We start from the raw sequence: 16,383 nt of genomic DNA, 5'->3' as shown, positions 1-16,383 counted from the left end.
TATAAAAATAAATAGTTGACTTGAGACAATATAAGTAACTAAATAATAGAATCGAGTTAAGTCTAAAGATGACAGTTATTTTTACATGAGAAGAGGCAAATAAGGTAACTTAAAAATCAAGTCAGAGTATCTCCTTTTTTGTGTTTATGAAAAATACCTGTTGGAATTTTTTTCATTTAAAAAACTAAAGCATCCACCAAAATTTAAAATAAATTCAGGAAAAGCTAAAAGCTTACTTATAGATGATAAATGCAAATTCGACACTGTTCGTGGTCTACCCAGAATATCTGCGTTGCATGACAAATGATTTTTGCTCTTGTCTAATTTTTTTTTGCTTTTAGTTTTGTTCAAAGCAAATGCTAAAATGGTTTGGTCAGAAGCAAAAGAGAGCATTCCGGTAAAAAGATGTCATTTAGGTACTATCAGAGTGCTCCGTACCTTCAGTAAATACTTGAATAAGTGATTGCAATTCTGTTCTATAAGTAAAATGCTGGACAATGAAACCCCTACTCTATGTAGTTAGAGCTAAAGGTTACAAGCCCGGGGTGGCGAAGCCCACAGGCCAGCTACTGCAGGCATCACGCTGTGGCTTGTCCTTTACGCTTTTCTTTGTCCGTCTGGCTGCTGGCAACTGTTAGGTTCCCATGATTATTATTTGCAGTTTCCCCTTCCAGTTAAACCAAAGGGCATTTCAGGGAACAGTCACTAGGTGCTGGCCAGAGTCAACGCCAAAATCCAACAGAGTCAAGTCACGGAACAGGAGCCAGCCCAGGGTCCAAGGTGAGGCAACAAGCAGGCTGCGACAGGCGCATCTTTTTAGCCTCCCTGGCACTTGAAAGTTCACAGCTAAACCCACACCTTCTGTGTAAGGTAAAGCCCAGAAGGCACAAACGTCAGCGGCACAGGTGTCTTCACGTTGCTTAGGACACTGTGTGAGCAACACACCAAAGGCGGACTTCTGGGGCCGCAGCAACACCAGCCATGACCCTCCAAGAACAGAAAAGTCGCCAAAGATAGGAATGGCCGGTCACTCTGCTGCTATCATCACCTGGCCCCCCGCCTGACTACACAGTGTACTTGCTTCACCGAGGCGACAAACGCTGCATCTGACTGCTTGCCAGCCTTGGCACACACCTCTCTCCACATACCTGTTTTCAGTTCTGTCAGGAAATTAGTCCTACAAGAGATTGTGGGGGAAAAAAAAGGTAAAAGTCAATGTCGAGTGAAGGAAAATAAATTTTTAACTAGTGATCACCTGGCATACCGGAAACAGAAATCCCACTGTAAAACTGAGAAGTTATATGGTTGCGTGTGTTTTTATTTTTAGATTTCTAGGAACTTGGGAGAATCTGCAGGAATGTAGAGAGAGAGAGAGATGGCTGTATGGGCAGATAATATATAATTTTAAAAAACAGTTTGATTCTCTAATGAAATAAAGCTTAAAAATCATGGCACTTCAACCACCTTAGATTATTCTGACGCCTTTTAATAACATTAGGAGTGTATCAGAGCCACTTCTTTTGAAACCATTAATGATTGGATTATAAAAAATGCTCCTTTTCAGGAGCCAAAACAGTGTATGCAGAAACTTCTCTCACCCTAATAGACTATTTGGGGCTATCATATTTGTTTAATTCGAGATTAATTAATAATTCTTAATAGGTTTATTTGGTCGTAATCCTAGTATTTTCAACTTGAATCTCTAGCTCCACCTTTGTGGAAGAGGCCCTGTGCATACCAGGAATGCCTGATTTGCATAACTTCTCTTTGTCTGAATTATTGGCCTTAGGCTCTTGGTTTTGGTTAAACTACAAGTTAAATACCATACATTGTCTACGAAATAGGTGGTTTATGGTCTTAAACTGCCCATGTAAGTGTTCAATTAACAACAGAGCGTTTCCTGTTTTCCCCTTCCAACTCTCTCCTATAAAATACCATTCAGTAGGCGGTAATAACACATGATAATTTCCCCACACCTCCTTGATTGGATATCTTTTTGGAGTCAAGGAAGGGACACTTTAATTGCAAGGCACAAATTACATTCTCTTGTCAGCTGTGAAGAAGTCCCACTCACACTGTAAGAGTATTAGCCACGATAAACAAGACACAGCGTTCAATTCAACTGCCTCATGTTCTAAAGCACGCAGTACCTCAATCACGTACTTTGACGTTGTCTTCCAATGAAAGAAATACATTTTAAACATGTATGCTGGAGTCTTCAAGGTGCTACCACTGAATGTCCCTGTTGCAATCACAGGCTATGCCAAAGAGCTAAACTGCTTAGAAGTGGGGATTCCTCAGTCCTTTGAAATGGGTTTAAGATGAACCCTTACAACAAATTTCAAGTCATAATGAAGTTATGGTATTTTGATGAACCAGTTATTACCAAGATTCTTTTTTTCAGATGTGAATAGTTTTCCTTATTAAGGTATAACTGGAGTTGAATATATCTGTTTAAAAAAGCATACTCGAGTGCTCAAAAAAGTAAAACAATATTCAAATCCCAATTTATTTGAACATAATTCAATAGTGTTACCCATGTCTACTTGATTTCTTGATCCCAACATCAGTCCTACCGTATGCAGTTCACGGAGCTGAGGTTTTTGAAAGAAGGATTATGTTTGTGTGCTATGGTCTGAATGTTTGCGGCCCCTCAAACTCATGATCAAATCTTAATGCCCAATGTGATGGTCATAGGAGGTGAGGCCTTGGTGAGGTGTGTAGGTCATAAGGGTGGAGCCCTCATGAATGGGATTAATCCTTTTTTAAAGACCCCACAGAGCTCCAGAGTCCCTCCCACCATGCCAGGAAACAACTAGAAGTCTCCAGCTGAGAAGCAGGCTCTCACCCAATCACGCTGGCACCCCAGTCTCTGACTTCCAACTTCCAGAACCGTGACAAATACACTTACTGTTGTTTACAAACTGCCCGGTCTGAGGTCTTTGGTCATAGCAACCCGAACAGACTAAGACAATGTGGAAGAGGGACCAAGGACAATTTTGTCAACATTTTTCTTGTCCTTTTAATTTTTTCATTTTTTTTGGAGAGAGAATTCCAGGTGTAATTTTGATATTTAAAAATATTGCTTTTTAAAAACTAACACATTTTTAGAAAGACGGAATCCTAAGTATTTCCCTTTTATCTTCCCCATAATTTATTTTCTCTATAAAACGTGTGTGCAAAAAGGGAGGATTCTACCTCTGTCCGGGAAGAGTATATGGAACAGGGGGAGAAGTGTGCATTTTGGACGCAGACCTTTGTTACTGAACCCACATGGGATATCAGATGCTTCGCCTCCATCCTAAATGAGTGACAATGATGCCAGATGCCCAGGTTATAGGGCTGTTGAAGTTTTCAGATAATGACTTTCAGGATTATGTGAGCTGGTATGCATCAAGCCCACAGCCTTGCCTCTGACACACAGCCAGCACCAAGGATGACGTGTGCTTTCTCCTTCCCCTTTTCCAATTCCAAAAATCTGAGTGTGTAAATCCTTACGACACCAAGAGAATACCAAAAAATCACAGCTTTAAATTTAGATTTCATACACCAGCATTCAGTGTCTGAATACACAGCTGAGGAGGCTTCAGCAGTATTGTTTCAAGACAAGAGCTAGTAAGAGGCCTAAGAATATGTGAAATAATTTAAAATAGATCATAGATTGAGAAAGTTGGATGGAACATTCACTCTAAATGAAAGTGAATGATCAAACAGGCATAGTAATTTTGATCATCGATACTGAAGTATCCCAATGAACAGTAATAATTAGGTTTCTAAACATTTAAAATAAGATTTTTTTTTTTAAATTGGTGATATAGCTATAGAAGAGTATACTCCCTTTTTTTGGAACATTTGAAAACAAATGTAGATAATGGGCCACATAGCTTACTGAGATAAGAGTAATAAAACTGTATCATTGATAAAAAAAAAAAACTTAAAACAAAAATTTGCATGTGTCCTTATCAAAGTATTTTTTTTCTTAAATTATAGCATATATTACTAAGAAAATTAACAATAAAAGAGGAACTAATTTTTAGATGAGCTTAAGAGCTGACACCTGTAAATCTTCCCGTAGCAGGCCACTGCTGGGTGTAATTAATGTTCTCCCCAGGGCACAGTGGCCAGGACTCTCCACAGAGATGCTAATGTGACCCATGGGGGACAGACTTATATTTTCTTATACTCCCTGAGGCTTCTTCTGAATCATTCACCTTTTCCTATCTACTTACTACGTTGTCATATCAATTAGCGACATGCAAATTTTCCTGCAGTATCTGCTGCTTTTTGAGTTCAGACGTAGAAACTGGTGTTAAGTTGCATCAATTCTGTTTTTCTTCTGCAAGGGGCCATGGCTTTAGCAAAATGCATTCTAGCATTTTGTGGCTACACTGAAGACACCAGGCAATAAGTAACTGGGGCCTACATGAATATTAAGAAGGGGTACTATGGAAAAAGGAGGGAAAAAAAGAGGACATTACAAACAACTGACCATTAACTAAGAGCTATGGACAGAAAGTGACAGAAGCAAGAGAAACAGAGAGAAAGGATACAGAAAGTTCACGTCCAATAAAATACCAGTATTTTCAATAAAAATCTGTAGAAGAATTTGTAATGAAAGCCAGCAAGTTTTATAAAAATATGGCACAATGTTTTCAAAAGAAAAGAAGTCACATAATAGAACAAATTGGCAAATTCACTTTTTAAAAAAATTTCTGAAAATCCATTTTTGTCTATGTCCTAACTCCAAAAGTTCCTCTTTTTAAAAAAGTCAATCTCTTGGTCATATTAGATAAAAATGGTCTATTTACCATCATTGCCGTCTAAAGGCAATTATTTGTTCCATCTGTTCCTTAGTGTTCTCTTCTGTAAAATGGGAATAATAACCTCTACCTCATTGGGCTATTGTAAATTCTTAATGACATTAAGTACAAAAAGCCCTTGACACAGCGCTGACACTTAGCTGTGTGCTCCATAGCTGGTGTGGTTTTTATTATAACTAGTCATTAGCAAAATGATTAATATATGTCCAGCATGCATGTATTTTAAGGAGGTAGAGATAAGATGTGAGAAAAAGATAAAATTCTCTGTCTTCAACAGAAAATAATCAATTTTATCAAGTGAATAAATGTTCTAGATCAGTGATCTTCCATAGGGACTATCGTTTAGTCTCACAGATCACTGAGTGAAACAAAAATCTTATCTTTCACCAATTGATTCAAACATCTCAACAAGTTTAAAAATCACAGTTCTCGATGGATACTTACAAAAGGCATACTCAAAGACAAATGGTTTTAATAGTATATGAATCATGTACAGTAATATGATCCTCATACTCCAGCACGTTTGTATTTAGCCATGAGTTTTTTGCTTTTACTTTTGAGTTTTGTGGCTCTTAGAATGACCATCTCCTCGTTTCACTTAAAGGCTATCCATTTCTCAGCTCCAAAACATTTCCACTTCTTTCATTAAAGCCTTTGATTCTTCCATTACATAGTAAAGTTTCCTTCTTCTGGAATCCTAGAGCAGGGGTCAACAAATATTCTTCTCTAAAGTGCCAGACACTAAATGTTTTAGGATTTGCAGACTTAAGTCACAACTACTAAACTATATCTGTAGTAGGCAGCCACAGAAAATATGGATAAAGAAGTTGTGGTATATTTATACAATGGAATATTACTCAGCCATAAAAAATAATAAAACAATGCAGCAACATGCATGGACCTAGAGATTGTCATTATAAGTGAAGTAAGCTAGAAAGAGAAAGAAAAATACCATGTGATATCACTTATATGTATGTGAAATCTAAAAAAAAAAAAAAAAAAAGACAAATGAACTTATTTACAAAACAGAAACAGACTCAAAGACTTAGAAAACAAACTAATGGTTACCGGGGGGAAGGGGATAGGATAAATGGGAGTTTGAGATTTGCAGATACTAACTACTATATATAAAATAGATAAACAACAAGTTTATACTATATAGCACAGGGAACTACATTTAATATCTTGTAGAAATCTATAATGAAAAAGAATATGAAAACAAATATACGTATGTATATGTATGACTGAACTATTTTGCTGGACACCAGAAATTGACAAAACATTGTAAAAAACTGACTGTATTTCAATTAAAAAAAAAGGAAAGAAAAAAAGAGAAAGAAATGGGTGTGTCTGTACTCCAGAAAAACTTCATGAAAACAGGTAGCAGGCTAGATGTGGCCCAAGGGCGATTTATAGTGTGTCAGACTCTGTTGTAGACAATCACTGCTCTCTTGTCATTTTATTTTGACGCTCGATCCCACTCTGGATTGTACCTTTAACTGCACGTGCACAGAGAATGTCTCTAAAACTACAGTCTCCTTAGGGGGTCAGGAAAGATGTCTTATACATAACCTTTCCAGAGTACGTCATAGAGCAATGCTTAAGTACTTCCTGGTTGAGTTGATTTAAGATACAGGAGCAAGACCTCCTTGCCATTAGCATCCTACCTGCATTGAAACATCTACCAAGATGCTGACTCTGGGGGTTCTCTAATGGGCAGCCTCACCTTCTAGAGTCTTTATCTGGAAATGAATACAATCTATCCTACTTGGTAATAAGGAGGAACAGACATCCTATTTCTAAAAGATCAGGCACATAGGAATCACTTAAATGGTATCAATAATTATGTTGGCATATGTTTGTACCTTAACATGAACAAACATCTCTAAGTTGTGATAATAGAATGATTAGTCTTTCTCCTTGCCACAGCTTTTACATGTGCTTATGTGCACTACTAATCCTAAGTGGAAAATAAGGAATTCCCATTTTAAAATTCCCTCGGGATGTAGTCCTAATGGACATTATTAACTGTGGCTAAGTGAAAAATCCAGCACTTTTATATTCTGCAGCATCAAAATCTGTGTTGAGTGACTTCTTATTCATGCCAAACACCAGAGTTTTGCCTACATGGGAAAGACCCACATCATTGTCAAGTCAATGACTTCTTGTTATTGTTTTATAAATCTCCTATTTGGCTCAGGCTGTGAACAGTAATATAATTCGTAACTATTTGTGCACTAGAGAAAATTCGTCAAGAACAAAGAGACTCTGCCTCAAAATGCACCAAAAATATTGGTAGAGATAAAAGTAAAATGATTATGATTACCACTTATAAATTCCCCACATCACTTATGTACTCGCCCACATCCCCATGATACAGGTTTTACTGTTTCCGTTTTTAAAAATGAGGAAACTGGGGCTCTGAAGTAGTTTATATATCTTGATTTTGGTTAAACAGCTAAGATGTGGCTAAGTCAACATTCCTTTGAGGTCTGTCTATCTATCCACAAAGCCTCTGATCCAATATGTGACACCAAGATGGAGAAAAAAAAAAAAAGGAAAAAGAAGAGACAGAACTACAGAAGGAGACAGATTATAGAGTGAAGATGACACTAAAGGTCTACAAACAGTTGACTGAAGGACATAAATTGCTTAACTTTCCTTTAAGAATATGTTCCATCATTTGGGTGACTCAAGACTGAAAGGAGTTTACCTGTTTTATTCACAGCCATCTCTAACATCTCAAACGGTGTCTGGAGCACAGTGGATGAATAAATAGATTTTATTAAAGGTTTACATTCTCCAGCTTGAAATATGTCAGAGGCTTTATTCAAAACCCCACTTCACTGCAGATCTGACGTATACACATCCATAAAAATCCTCCAGACCCTACTGTATTTATGTCCCCATTGGGGTATCCACAGGAATCCCACCACCCCATGCACACTGCACCCCCACCATCTTGCTGCCTGCACTGAAAGAATAACATCTTGGATTTACCCTTTCTCCAGTCCTAATGGTTCTCCAGCCTCCCTGTGTCCATAAGCAATAAGAGGTCATTACTTTCTCTTAAGCTTCTTAGTTTGGTTCCAGATATTTCCTTCAAATAGTAAGGAAGTCTTATCATTCTGCTAACTCTGTGTTTTAATAGATCAAGACCCATTATACTTGACTAGTCTTTTCCCCCCCCAACATTTCTCAAACTTCCTTCCTCTAGAATCTTTTAAGATCCACTCCAAAATTAAACATTTTCAAATACTAATATTGAGAAGGTGTATTGTGGTTTATGGATTCAAGTCCAGACTCTCCACTGGTAAGATGTACAGACCTTGGGCAATACACTTAACCTCTGGGCCCTAACTCCTTCTTCTGTAAAATGAGGCTCATAATAATGCTTCCTCATAAGATTTGGAGGATTAAATTTACTTCAAATATATAAAATGAACATTTAGAATGATGCCTGGCACAGAGAAGTATTCAATAAAGACAAACTATTTGTACCCAAAGGTGATCTCTATAGTTTTCCCTAATGGCCACTTCTTTTGTGCAGCACCTCTAACCTCATTTATTACATGCACACGTACACACGCAGCATGTCTGGTGGTTAACATGCTTTTCTGACAGCATTAATCTACAAAGGCACATAGCTTTACTGGGGGGCTAATTCTAACTGTAACCAAAATTTAAAGTGAGCTTTTTTTCTCTCCTTGTCTCCATGATTTATTCATTTATTCATTCATCACACTAACGGACATGGAAAGAAAATGTTTAGCCCTGAGATAACAGTGGCTTCTTCCAAAGATGGATCCCTCTCTGTGCCTTTATTTCTCACCTTCTGACTTCTTCTGGAAAAAGATAATACTGATGTCCAGTTGGATCATGAACAAGGGTTCATTTATATTCACAAACAACCATTTTCATTCTTGAACTATTTTGTGTATTTCTGGACTTTCCTAAACTTGAATGCCTCCAGAAACACAGCAGCCCTAAAAAAGAGCTTAACCAGATTATGTAAAGAACAGGTAGAAAAACAGAATATGTTAAATTCATAGAGAAAACAGAAGACATGTGAACTGTCACCGCATATGTACAGGCTGTCAATCAACACAGAAAAAGATTCATTTTGTGTGGCCCCAGAAAGCTGAGTAAGGACCCTAGAGAGAGAAATAAGAAGAATGTAGTCACAACTGGAACTGCCTTAAAAAGAGCAGGCTGCCTCAGTGTGCACACTTAAGAGTAAACAATAGATGGTAGCAGATTGAAGATGCTGAAGAAACAACACATAAAAGCAGGAACAGATGTCCTCTAAGTCCCATGCAACTCTGTAGCCCTGCAGCATGCTAAAGGAGGTGTAAATAAGGGTGTATTATTATTCCTGACATCCAGAACCGTGCAGTACGTAGAGCAATTGAAGACATGCAAACGCAACTATAATACAATGTTCAAAACAAATAAACAGATCACAAATGCAATGTTTCTAAAATTTTAGAAAAGCTTCCTCTACCTATTCAGAGGCTTCAGAGGAAATCTGAATGTGCTGTTTCAGCTCAGCTTTGAAGGTTAGAGCTAGACACTGGGAACAGCAGGAGGTTAGAGCATTTTAGGATGAAAGAAAAGCATGACCAAAGGCATGGTGGCAGGAAATAGAACGAAGATAAATGAGGCACAGGGAACAGCTCAATTTGACTCGAGGATGGTGGCCGTGGGAGATGAGCCTGGAAAAGCTTGTTGGAATTACTGGGACTGAGATGTTGGTCCTTAGACCCCGGTAACAGGAGTCACTAAAGTGTTATTAAAACGTAAGTAAGGGAGGTGTCCTTCAGTTAGAGTATCTGTGGCATGTACAGAATTAACTGGTACAATGAGGGTCAGAGGTGAGGAGACAAGTTGAAAGACTATGCCACGACTCTATAGACAGCATGTCACAAGTGCCCAAGCTCCATGCCAGCACCAGAAAAGAGGAAACTGGGGAAAGAAGCATTTTGGATGTACAACTGCCAGGTCTTAACAACTGGCTGTAAGACATAAGGCTGCGGGGAAGAGGGTCTCAAAAGCTTCTAGGTGAGAATGCTAAGACCATTAAAAGCAACAGGGGAAACAGAGGAAGGCAGACAGAGTTCCAAGGGACCACAGGGTGCTGGTGATGTCAGCAGCACAGAAGAGGGGAGCTGTCCAGCAGGAACTTGGAAAGGACTGCCAACAGCTCGCGTGAAGGTCGGGGCTGAAAACAATAACCTGGGTGTTACTCCCACTGAGATGGAAGTACAGGCCAAGAGAGGATGAGCTCTGCCAGCGGGCAAAACACAGACCTAAGAACTCAAAACAGAAATTGAGGAACATATACTTGAGTGAGAGATGAAAGGAAAGCCCAAGAAGGAGCCTCAAAGGAGCAGTCAGGGAAGTAAGAGGGGCACAGGGAGCACACGGAAGCCAAGAGAGGAGTTTAAGAAGCAGCAAGTGCCAACATTGCCAAAGGCTGTTGACAGTTTGGAGCAAATGAAGATCTGGAGTCTCGGAGGTCAATTATAACCTGATTATGAGGTACTGTACAAAGAAGAACTCATTCCTTCAAATCAAAGTATTTCCACACGAAATTACTCTTTTTACCCCAGAAGAAAAAAAAAAAAGAATTTGTTATGTGAAGATACGCTAATCTCAAGGATACTTTCCTAAAACATTCTCTGTTTGATCCTGTTGGCCAATAGTTTTCAACCACATCTAGTACCATTCTTACGAAAGGTATATTAAGTATTACAAAGCATTTTCAACAATGACGGCTGAGGGGAAGCTATCAGCGTGTGGAGGACCAGGGCTACAGACACTAAATGTCCTGCAGTAGAAGAGTCATTCTTACACCATGCAGAGGTGCCCAGCCAAAAATGCTAATACTGTCTCTTTTACGAAACACTGTCACGTGAAAGCACCTGTTGCATATTTGAGAAAAACTGATACAACTTCTGAAATTTTGGAGAATCAATTTTTTAAAAAGACAAATATCATTAACATAATTCATCCTTTAGAAACTTTTCAAGCAAACGCATGCCTTTTTGTTTTACCGTTTATTCATATCTAGTCTAGTTCCAAAGCAGACAGGTCTTCAAGTAAATTTCTCAGTAGGGCAACTTCTTCTTATAGTTTCTAATTCTTCTTCATATTAGTTCTAATCAGAATCTGTTAAGGGGTGTAGATGACTGAGAAGAATGCATTTCATTGTGTTACTTGGTGAGGGAACAGCCAATGTTTGAAATACAATACTTCCTAAAAAAATACCAACATTTTATACAGCTCTTTCTCTAAAAACATTTTTCTGTGTTCACTAGTCATACTCAGTATTTTCAATTGAAAATTTCTGTTTCAATGCTAAATATTACCAAACATTAATCACCAGTTTAGATCACTGAACCACACAATAGGTCAATTTTTGTGGGGCTATCCTAGCTGTAAAAACTTTGAACAAAAAGTATCTTTACAGGAGAATCTCAATGCCTTCACCTAAGTGTTTCGTAAGATTTTCATGAACTCATTTGGAATTTCAAAAAATATTAATATAAAATACCCCAAGTAGGCAGATTAGGCCCCTGGGTTCATCACTGAAGGGACCAACTGAGAAAATGAAGCTTTCTCTGTCAGTTAAAAAAAAAAAAAAAAGATCTGTTACTCACTAAGTAATGTGATTGTTTCCCAACTCATTTCCCAAACACTATGAACCAAATAGTTCTGAGAAAACTGGACAAACAAGGATGACCTCTCAGACAATGAGTCCATTTAATGGCTTATTACGCAATCCAGCACTTTAAGCCATCTAATGAGAAACGTGGCTTTCCAAAGGGCTCCCAAAAACCTGTTACGAAGAATAGGCCAGTGATTCGTGTAACAACATAAGGCCTTAAGGCCAAATATTTAATGCCTGACAGGAGCTACCACGTATTGAGTTATTTCTATGCACGTGCGCGGCCCAGTGCCAAGCAATGCGGGCCAGGGCGTAGAAATCCTCCAAAGGCCCTCACTACCCTGTCCTACCCTGTCCTCAAGGCACAGTCTGCGAGGGATTCCCTGCCAGATGTAGAGCTGTAGGCTGGAAAGGAGGTTCACTCTTTCCTTGTTTCTTCCTCCTTCCCTCCACGTCTATCTCCCTCCAGCCTTCCTTCTTTTTTTCTATAATCAAGCCCTCCACGTGCCAGGCACTGCACCCGGGAGGGAGAACACGACAGAGCCCCCGCCCCAGCCAGCTTCATGCAGCAGAAGCAGGACTACGGAGTGACTGTGACAGCCCGGCAGCCTGCCTGAGTGCCTGCCCGGCTCAGGCACTTACTCGCTGTGCAATGCGACCGTTACTTACATCTCTGTGCCTCAATTCCCCTTCTGTGATAGTGGATATTGACAGACCCACCCCACAGGACTGTGCAGGGGATGAAAGGAGTCAACAGACAGAACGCAGGCAGCACAGAGTCCGGAACACGGTGCGCATTGTAAACATGTTGTTACAGACATTATGCTCCTGGGCTTCTCCAAGTGGATTAGTTTGTCCAAAGTGCAGAAGAAAGCTGCTCCTCAGTCTCTTTTCTCAAAAAACCAGAAATCAGATCTTTGGCAAAGATATTCTTCAGGGATGCGATGTCCCGCCCTAAGAGCAAGAGAAAATCCCCCACTGTCTGTGCATACAAGATCACTCTCCAAAGGCTCCATGAGTGGGGCTGCACACCAGGTTTCTGAGGCAAGGTGCCCTTCTCAAATTTGCCTTTTAGCAGGCCTCACGAACATTTCCTACAATTGCTACACCCTTTTCAAATTATTTGGGATATATGCCTCTTCCGTGGAGAAGGAAACTGACTGAAGGCAAAGAGGACAGGAGAAAGACGGTCCTAGATGACTAGATGTGAATTTTTTGAAACTAGAATTCCAACCTCATTCATCTTGGTAACTGCAGTCCAGTGTTTGGGGTGATTTTAGGGGTTCAAAAACAGCCAGTTTATATTTTAGGTGTTTTCCATACATCTTGTTCCTCACAATAGCACCTCAGGGCAGGCATTACCAATCCCATTCTATGAATAAGAAAAACTGAAGAGGAGACTGTTAAATAATTGCTCAGCCTTACCAAAATGCAGAACTGAGCCTGAAATCTAGGTCTAACTCTAAAGGTAGTTACTTTTTTCCATGTGACTATCTCAAAAAAATGTTTGGTGAATGAATATGAAATGAGAAGCAAATGCAGGAGGCTTCTTTTATTCTAGATCCATGATCCAAGTATGGAACTCTGGATAAAGGGTATTTCTTTAGGTCTCTTTGCCCTCTTTCCCTTTAGGAGGGCTCCAGGCCAAAAATAGAAGCCAAATACTGTAAAAGAGTAAATGCACATCTAGAAATAAACTGAGCATTTACAGGAGGATGTACTAACTTGAGACACTGGAAAACAAGTGTTAAAATTTCAGATCACTTACCAGTATTAACACTGTCCCTAGGGGGGAAAGAGCAGTACAGAACTGCAAACTGGTCACGTGAATTTTGCAAAAACTAGTTTCTGACTTTATGAGTTGTTACACAACACACTGAGTTGCTTAAGGTAATCTTTCCCTTTCACTGAGATCATTCAGTTGCCTGCTGACTTAGATGGCTTTCAACGCAATGTGCTCTCTCAGAAGCAGAAAGCGGAGCCAGGGTTGCCTCACCAGGGCCAAATAAGGGTCACCTTGTTCAACCCTCATCTATTCTCTGCAGCCACCGCCCAGCTCTAATTTTTCAGCCACGCCTCTCCAAACGCACACTGAGTTCTTGTGGTTCCAATGACACAACACATACAGGCTAACGTGTCTGTGGGAAGTTTGCAGCCCTCCTGAGTTCCAGTGTGGATTTAGCCAGAAAGCACGAGATGCCAGCAAAGGGCATCTAGTGTCCACTGTTGTATGTTTTATTCCTCTCCTGCGTCCCTTATCAGGCCTGGGAACGAAGGATGATATGAAATATTAGCTTTCCTGCTACCACCATCCTGCTCTCACTCAACCCAGCCCACTCGGTCCTACTCCAGGAAGGGGAGGCTGAGGTACTTGCAGAGAAACCACTCATTTCCTCTTCTGCGGGGGGTGTGTGTGTGTGTGTGTGTGAGCGCGCGTGTGTGTGTAATTTTAACATCAGTGACGTAGACCACAAAATTCCCTCCGCAGCCCTACTGGGAAAGTGGCCTTGGTCAAGACTGCCCTTTCCAAAGCAGTCTGCAGTCCCTTTCGCGGAAGTAAGGGACAAAACAGGGTGGAGAGAGCAGCTGCCAAGCAGCATCCGCCCAAAGAGGAGGCAGTTCGCACATCAGCCGCCTCGCCAGCCTCCCGCGCCACCTGCCCTGGCCTGGCGCCCCAGAGTGAGCCCAGGGGCCCAGGACACTCAGCGTGAGCCTGGGAGGAACAGGCCCTCCTAGACCCGGGTCAAGCCCGCGGGGCAGGCGTCCACACCTTTCCCTCTGTATCGCCCCTACCACTCTACCTGGAGACGGAGAGGGGTATTAGACCCCCTCCTGGTATTTCGTCTCCTCCTTCCAGCCCCTCCGAGTCCCGATCTTCTGCTAAAAGGCAAGATGCTCCTACACACTCTCACCACTCCCTGTCCCCAGCTTCTAGGGCACGATGCCACCCCGGGGTTAGCGGGGCCCGGGCGCGGGATGCTGATGAGAAGCGCACCAGAGACAAGCCATGCGGGAGCTGCCGGGAGTCTGGGGGGACTAAGGAGAGGGGGGAACACCGTGCCAGCAGAGTCCCCGCGCTGAAGCCGGGGGCGTGGGCGCCTCCCGGCCGGAAGCACGCGGGGCGCTCGCAGTCCTGGACCCCTCGGGCAGCCCCCGCCCCGCTCCACGACGCGCGTGCGCCCTGAGCCCGCGCCGGGCCGCGCCCCCGCAGCAGTCGGCGCGCCCGCGATACCTGAGCTCCCCTCTGGCGGCGGCTTCGGGGTTTTTTCGTCTATATAAGGGCTTGAGGGCAAATTCTGCGCTGACGCGCGTGTCACAGGTTAGCCACTATTTTTACACACGCGTGCGGTTCCCCGGGCAGCTCGGGTGACACGCGCGCGCTCGCCCTCCTCTCCGCCGGCGCCCCCTCGCCCTCGTCCTCCTTTCTTCCCGGGGAGTAACTTACTTTCCGCGGTCCCTGGCCCCGGGTGGGCGCTGTGGCGAGCCGTTTCTCGCCGCCGCCGCCGCCGGTTCGCCTCGCTGTTACCGGGTGAATGGAATTATTTATTTATTTATGTCCCCTCCGAGTCCTCGCCCGCCGCAGCCGGACGAGGAGGTGGCGGCGGCGGGGGGGGCGGCGCGGCGGCTGAGCGCCCTCGTGGTTCCCCGGGGCACGCGCCGCGCCGCGGCGGGAGGGAGGCGGGAGCGCTGGCGGAAGGCGGGGGCCGGGCCCGCGGCTTTCGGGGAGCGCGGGGGCCAGCAGCCGCCCGGAGACTCCGGGAGGACTGAGCATGCTCGGAGCGGCTGTGCAGGCGGTGGACACTTCATGGCTGAGGCGCTCCACTTCAGATTTTAGCTTTGACCCAGGGAGTAAGCCCCAAGTGGGCTGGGGAGAGCTGATGGCTAGCGGTCGGTCGGGACACGCTTTTCCCGAAGTTACTTTGGCGCCTAATGTGGGAGCCAGGTGTAGGGCGGCTCTGTTTAGATACCCCAGGGAGTGGGCAACCTGCACACACAGAAGGAGAGGAAGCTGGCCGAAGGCGGGAATCCAGCACAGTCTCACTGTGAGCTTGGAGGCAAACTCTTGGGCCATTTCCCAGGGGAGATCTTTTTGAGGGGGCGTCGGGGGAGGAGCGATGGCAGTGTTGGAGATTAGGCTCGTGAACCAAGTCACTCCAAGGGGAAAACAAAATTGACCCCGTGGGTGGAGAAGCACAGGAAGTAGCACAAGAAGAACTTGAAAACAGAAAAGAAAGAAAAATCATTTGTAAATGATTCATTTTTAGTTTCTCAAATTATTTAATTCTTCAAAATAGGATATAGTTATTTGAAAATCCGGAGTGCTAGGGATAATAGTAATTCCAGTCTCAGTTTGGTTTCGTCTATCTTTATTTACCCCTGTCCCGTCTGGAATACGTTTTGGGTGGGGAGTTGGAAAGAGGAAGGCCTGGAAACGAACCTGTGTATTAAGTTCCTTTAAAGTTTTTAAAGTTGAAGTAGTACTTAGAGGAAAACAATCCCGAAGAATAAACGTGGGCTTGGGTTTGTGAATTCATACTGCAGGTTTTCTGTCAGTTTGACTGAACCTCCCCATTCTGCTCCCCAAAGTGAAAGGGTAAAATGTTACATCACTCTTAGATAAAAATATAACTTCCTAGAAGCTTCTCTTGTTTATTCTAGAAATTAAATAATTTCTAAGAAGCCAAGATAATTTAGTTGAAATAAGTAGAGTTTTGAATCCCCAGGGACAAAGAATCAAGATGGCGATATGGTAGTCATAATAATAATAATTACTTAATTATTAAGTGCTTATCATTGTCAGGCACTGTTCTAAGTATGTGGATTATCTCAGTTAATACAATAATCCTATTAGATTTTTAACATTTTACCAATTTGGAAACAAGTCATTTGGCT

At 42.2% G+C, this 16,383-nt stretch overlaps 1 protein-coding gene across 5 annotated transcripts in view; it reads right to left on the bottom strand.

The window, feature by feature from the left end:
* SLC16A7 (solute carrier family 16 member 7) overlaps positions 1–15,088 on the bottom strand; it is a 141,943-nt gene extending 126,855 nt beyond the window's left edge. For 3 of the 5 annotated variants that reach the window (XM_032493257.1, XM_032493256.1, XM_032493252.1), the window contains exon 1: positions 14,936–15,081. The gene's annotated coding sequence lies outside the window, so the exon portion shown is untranslated. Of the gene's footprint in view, positions 1–14,722; positions 14,914–14,935 lie in introns of those variants that run through there. The other 2 variants (XM_032493253.1, XM_032493255.1) reach the window with 2 other exon arrangements.
* Positions 15,089–16,383: the final 1,295 nt, after the last annotated feature.

The sequence above is a fragment of the Camelus ferus genome, chromosome 12, assembly GCF_009834535.1.
Source record: "Camelus ferus isolate YT-003-E chromosome 12, BCGSAC_Cfer_1.0, whole genome shotgun sequence".
NCBI lineage: Eukaryota > Metazoa > Chordata > Mammalia > Artiodactyla > Camelidae > Camelus > Camelus ferus.
This window is presented reverse-complemented; position numbering and strand designations above follow the sequence as displayed.